General features: G+C 37.6%; 1 long non-coding RNA gene across 1 annotated transcript; it reads right to left on the bottom strand.

Annotated features, from left to right (window-relative positions):
* Positions 1-1,306: 1,306 nt before the first annotated feature.
* On the bottom strand, positions 1,307-2,541 carry LOC113214641 (uncharacterized). Its single transcript, XR_003303831.2, has 3 exons — positions 2,362-2,541; positions 2,190-2,277; positions 1,307-2,104 (listed from the first exon to the last, which is right to left on the bottom strand). It is a non-coding gene; the product is annotated as an uncharacterized LOC113214641 (long non-coding RNA).
* Between the last annotated feature and the right edge of the window lie 3,676 nt (positions 2,542-6,217).

The raw sequence follows: 6,217 nt of genomic DNA, 5'->3' as shown, positions 1-6,217 counted from the left end.
CCTGAAAAGCTCGGTTTCTTTTAAATCAATTTGGTGGCGGTGGGTTTAAGGAGTGCTTGAAGTTCAATCAGTGTGTAAAAGTATCCTACCTCACCCACCAATCTAATAACATCGCCTAACGTGAATAAAACAAAAGTAACTGGAACTATGAATCTATCAGTCTCCCCCTCCCTCCCTCAATCCTACAGCGCACAGCATTTTACTACTGAATTAAACATAGCCCGATTCTCGTTCTCACCTTAAAAGTGCAAGCTATGTTCAGTTGTGTAGTTAAATGCTGCGAAAAACTGATAGTGGATATTCGCACAAGTGGTGCGAATAGGTGAAATAAAATAATGTGCACCAATTGTGCAGTCAAAGACCAAAGCGCTATTCGCACAACGCCAAAGAAGTACAGAGATTGTGTGATAGGAATGAACACAATGAGTTCTTTTATGCCGATTTAAGTTATTATTTTTCCATCTAGTTTTTAAGACATATTTGTAATCGGGTCCAAATGACTTCACCCTAATTACTAATGAAATTCATATTCTTTGTTCTCTTGTAACAATTATCAACGTTTTCACACAATCAACACGCTGAATCAGAGCATACAAAATTTCTAATGAAACTAATAGAGCTGTTGTGTATAACTATTTCTTAGCCAAATTTCTTTTTCATAGTATTTTCTTTCAATGTGTCTTTAAACATTGAGACTTGAGTGTCCATTGAATTATTTCTAATCACAAATTTTCCTGTATTTCACCGAGCACTGACCTTTCTTAAAGACCAGTAATATCGTAACTCCTTGACCTCAATCTATGAAGAAAAAAAAATCATCTAATTTAACTGTAGGCTTCTATTTATGAGTGTATACTTTTTATCTTGTCTCTTTACACTCCAGAATGAACCTGTATATTCACCTGTTAAAACATATGAGGCAATGAATCTAAACCTTAAGATGTTTTCTACTGAAGTCAGTAAATTACTTAAATCAAATTGCTCATTTTGATTTCTACTGTTCTTCTCCTTCCAGCTTTCAACTAGTATTTCCCTCCCACTTGTTGCTTTTTTAGTGAATGTACAAAACAGAACAAGCTACTTTACCAGAAATATTTTGCCCTCTACACATATGGATTAGTTAAAAAATGTTCTATATTGGTGGAAAAGAAATATATGTTCTAAGCAACTGAGATTTTATTTCATAATCTCAAAAACCAATTTAAAACAAGAAGGTTGAATTAACACAATACAAACTGAATGACACACTTCTGCAGACAATTAGAGTTAAGACAAGCTACAGAAAGTAGTTAAAGGGTGCCCCTTCCTTCAATGCCTTGGAGCGTCCCAGCTACTAATCTTGGAACATATATAAGGCCACATTTTCTTGGGTGGAAGGTGTTTTGAACAACAGAGGTGTTAAAGCAATGAATCAAGTCCACTAGATTAATTAAATTTAAATCTTGTACAAATAGGTTAATTGTTTTTCATGAATATAATCAAGTTAATTCAAAAGAGGTTGCCATGTATGAAATCAAAATCGTAACATAAAATATTTAGTGGGCTTGGTTGATTAGTTTCTCTCTCCCTCTTTGCTTAAAACCTGTTCCCATTCGCAACTCTATTTCCAAGAATATTAGCTAGAAAGGCTACAAAGCAGGCTGTGATGCACCTGAAGCCTGTTTGGCAGCTGAACAGGTAGGAATTACGTCTATCTCTTTAATCCCCTTGCTATGAAAATCAGATAAGAAACAAATGAAATATTTGAAGTAACACAATTGATTAAAGACAAAACATTTTCAATCACAGTCTAACACAATCAAAGTCAAATTTACAATTCTAATTACTTACAGTAAAATTTGAGAGACAATTTTACCTATCTTTGCCTGACAAACCATTAATGATTACATTTGACCCCTAAATATATGATAGCCCTACCCATGGCTTAAATTAAGATTCATCAAACTTTCCCTTAAAACATTTTTTACCATTTACATCTAACTACCAACAGTATCCACAATTTTGGTTTGAAGTTTGAGTTACAAATACATTGACAGAACAATAATTACTGCACTTGTCCTCTTTACACACTTGTAGTTTTGGTTTTGAAAAGTTAACTGCTTCCCTGGATGTAAGAAATAAAAATTAAAACAATATGTTGAAGTCGATACAAGGCTTATCTTTCACAACAATAGATAATATAACTTCACCTTAGAGTCGCCATTAAAATCTTCACCAAAGCCAGAGGAGGTCCCACGCGCCCACAACTGCTTCAAAGGTTTCGATATGACGGGTGACCTGAAAAACAACCAGAAACACAACAAATAAGACACTTTAACCACACAGAAATAAATATCTTCACTTTCGAATGATATACTTTACATTTAAAATCCATTTCTATGAAGCAAGTGCTGGGCTCATATTACACAAGTGTAATACTGCAACTCCAGTTCTCAATAATCACATTGAACGATGCTGATGCAGGAGGACGTTGTCTTGAAATTTCTCCACAAGTTTGAATGGCATGGAGCAGTCTTGGAGCCCTCCCTCCAGTCCCAAATAGCGTACCTGAAACCACATTAATCTATTAGTCTCAATGGCCACGTATTTAGTATCTACAAAGAAGCACCAATGCAAAAAGAGAGAGACATAGCCAAATTAAACTATGTTTATGCATTCAAAGCAAGAAAAACTAGACATAGAACACAAAGGTGTTGTGAAGACAACAACAAAAAATTGTAGGTGCAATTTTGATATAAACAAATCAAGTCAGGTTAAAAGGTCCGTGCGAAACAAAAACAAAGAGGCCAACAGGTGATAGGCCAAGTTTACTTATCGTAAACGAAATCGCAAGCCGTGACTAGATAAAATAAAATGATAGAGAAGATCGCAAACCACACTAAAACAGACGAGGTTAAATGAAAACAACACCACACAGATATGTCGTTATCGGCAAAGCGAGTGTAAGAGGATGCAGATAACGAAAGCAAATTCCAAGCGGAATAGACTTACACTCACAAAATGAAGAATCATGAGGCCCACAATGGCAAACTGGAAACAGAAAATCCTACATCCTGGCCTGAATTATACTGCTTGCCTTGCGCTTGTTTTCGCCAGCAGCAGAAAGTGGAGGTCTATTCAACAGGGTTCTGTGGTTGCTGCGAATACACACACCGCCTTCGATGGGTCGGAAGAATGTGATGTTGAATAAAGAGAAAGGAACTATTTGAAGTTTGTTTTCTTTGAACCGAAATCCGCATGTTATGATGGTATTGGTGTTTAGTTGTCCAAAAATGGCGTTACCGATTCTGTGAAGTGCTCTTCCAGTGCTTTAAGTATCAGAAGATTACTTTAATTTCAGCACTGTAACAACATGTAGGAAATGTAGCAATGCAGAAATGAATCTAAACCATTCATTTCTGAAGATGTTAGTCTGGTTATTTTGGAGTGAAGTGCTGTCGCGAAGGCAGAACCGTCTGTCTCCTAACCCTTAATGTAGTGTTGGTGAAACAAAACGAAACTCTGATTCAAGCTACGGAGGAGGACCAATCTAGCATCCGTTGATGTCTAAGCATTACTGTGAAGGAATCATAGATTGAAGGATTTATGAGAGGTTAGTGAATATATCTGGTTCCATCACTATTTTCCTTCGGGACAAAAATTATGTGACATTTCAAAACTCCCCTGGTTTATGGAGGAGGCCTAACTATTAAAGCCGATTCCCTGTCACAGTGTGCACATACAGTGGAAATGAAAACAACTAAACTGAAAGTGCATTCCTTAGAATTATATGCTATTAAAATAACATAAATAAGTATACTTTTAACTGTGGGTATTTGTTTTCTTACACTTATACTCATATAACGAACTATTCCTATTCTTACGATTTGTTTGTCATTTCACGAATAGTTTGTTTTTATGACAACGAGCTGTTTGTTTTCTCAGTTAACGAGTATTATTTGTCATTTTTAAATACGATACTATTCGTCATGATTTTTTTCGTTAAATGACGAAACCTTTTAACAGTGTAGAATGCATAGTGAAGCTGGAGTAATTTCTTCTCCTGGAAATAAAAGCGAATGGATTTAGAACCTAACCTTGCGTAACACACGGCATGACACACAACATACAAGTTTAGCACAGCGACATCTAAGTAGTGTCATTAAACCAGTATTCCACAAATAAATAACGAAAAAGGGATAAATAAAATTGAACTTTTATGACAAATCTTGCGAAGCTATCCATTAAATCTCGAAATGCCGACCACACATGGGCAGCCAAATCGATACGAACACCTTTATAACCTCTATGAATATTAGGCAGAGTCCAGATATTAACGCAAGACTTGACACTTCACGGCAAACATTTAATCTCCCATGCAATTTGGTATTAAATTGAACTCGGATGCAAAACCACCAAAGAATCGAAGAAATAATGTTTTAAAATTAAAAGTACATAACGTCAAGCATGCACAAGTCGTGACGTGATAAACACTTACGGACAAAGTGGTCGATAACAGCTTCCGAGAGGCCCCACTCCGAAAGAATGGTCTGTATGCTGCTCATGACTGACGACCGGGAAAAACAATCGCGTACCACAATGATGAGAAAAGTGTGCCATTGCGAATCTTTATACCACCACCAAACACTTCAAATTTCACTGTCAATACCTCACACGCCATCTACGAAGGCGTTAACATTCGGGAGTCGCTACGAACTTTTAAAAGGCGCCACACCCAACCCAAAATTGGCACCAAGTGCAAACCGTATCGGCAGCGGTTACCAAACCCCTGTTCTTGTAGCTGAAACACTTTGCTGCCGAAGTGTCAGCTGTCTCGGCAGAGTGAGTCAGCTGTGGCAGCAAATTTACGTTACTAGTCGGGAATAACCTATGAATAGCTATAGGAGTCAACAGGGCTCTGTTCCGTTAGAACCCCAAAGTGATCGCCGTAGCTGTAGAATTAGCTGTCACAGCTGATACTGTCTGCTGTCCGGCTACCAGCTGACGTATTAGCTGGCAGAACTTAAATGTAGCTCTGACAGCTAAATTATTTTTTTCCGTGCACATAAACATACACTCTTAATGTCGAAGGGAAATTAGTATCTCGCCCCACCAACCACAAAGAAACGAATTACGCATCTGGCTTCTAAATGTTTATTGAAATGTTAATAATCTCGCATCTAAATTGTTATTTGAAGTGTTTGTAATTTTGGTTGCAAAATATTAGCCCGTTGTGCCTGCACCCAGAAAAACGAAAAGTTGTCACAACCATAGAGTTATGGTTGAGAGCCTCCTAACCATGTGATGGTTCAGGTAACTGTATACTGTCGTCATAACTATATCAATCATGCAAAACTGGGGGGTTCTCATCGTTATCTCAACCATACGGTTTTCTTGGAACAAGTCCCAAAGAGGAATTTTGGTGGAAGGAACGTGGATTCCACGTAGATTTGTGACGTGGATTCAACGTCGAGTATCCACGTGATATCCACGTGGATTTGACTCCTTTATCCACGATATTTCGACGTGGAAATCACGTCGATTGAAAAACTTTTTTTTCCAACCTTGAGTGGAGTTGAACCTGGAACCTTTGAGTTTGTAGTCTTGTACGCTATCCATTACCCTACGGCGACGCTGCTGGAAGAGGAACTCCAGCTACCGATCCCTTTCTAAAGCACACGCACAGCACCCCAGCCAGCTCTATGGCTTATAGGGCGTTGTGCGTTTGTACGTTCAGAAGTATAGCCTTGAATTTAATTAATAATTGTACTTCCTTGACAAAATTTAAAAATTTGTTCGGTTATACAAAGCTTTGAACGCTATTTTTAACGTTGAACGCAATAGACGGTAAAGTGGATATCACGTGGATTCCACGTTATTTCCACGTTATTTCATGAAACGTGAAAAACTAAACAAACTGCATCTCTACGAGAAAACTGTACAATTATATACCATATTTAGCAATAACTACTAGCTTATCATAACTTTTTTTATGGTTTATATCTGATGCATAGTGGCGGAAAAAAGTGGAATCCACGTGTTATCCACCAATTCGAGTTCAAATGAACGAATGTCACAAGAGGGGAAATTATCCATCTCCCTTTAGTTATAAGTTATCGTTCTGCATTTAAAAGTGAACAAGAGAACAAAGCCAAGGGTGGTTGAAATACCGTGGATGTATCCACGTCCACGAGATTTCCACGAATCCACGTGGAATCAACGTTGAATCCACGTACCG

This window comes from Frankliniella occidentalis, unplaced genomic scaffold (genome assembly GCF_000697945.3).
Source record: "Frankliniella occidentalis isolate FOCC.00 unplaced genomic scaffold, Focc_3.1 Scaffold181, whole genome shotgun sequence".
Lineage (NCBI taxonomy): Eukaryota > Metazoa > Arthropoda > Insecta > Thysanoptera > Thripidae > Frankliniella > Frankliniella occidentalis.
Note: the sequence above shows the minus strand (reverse complement) of the source record. Positions and strands in the feature narration are given on the sequence as shown.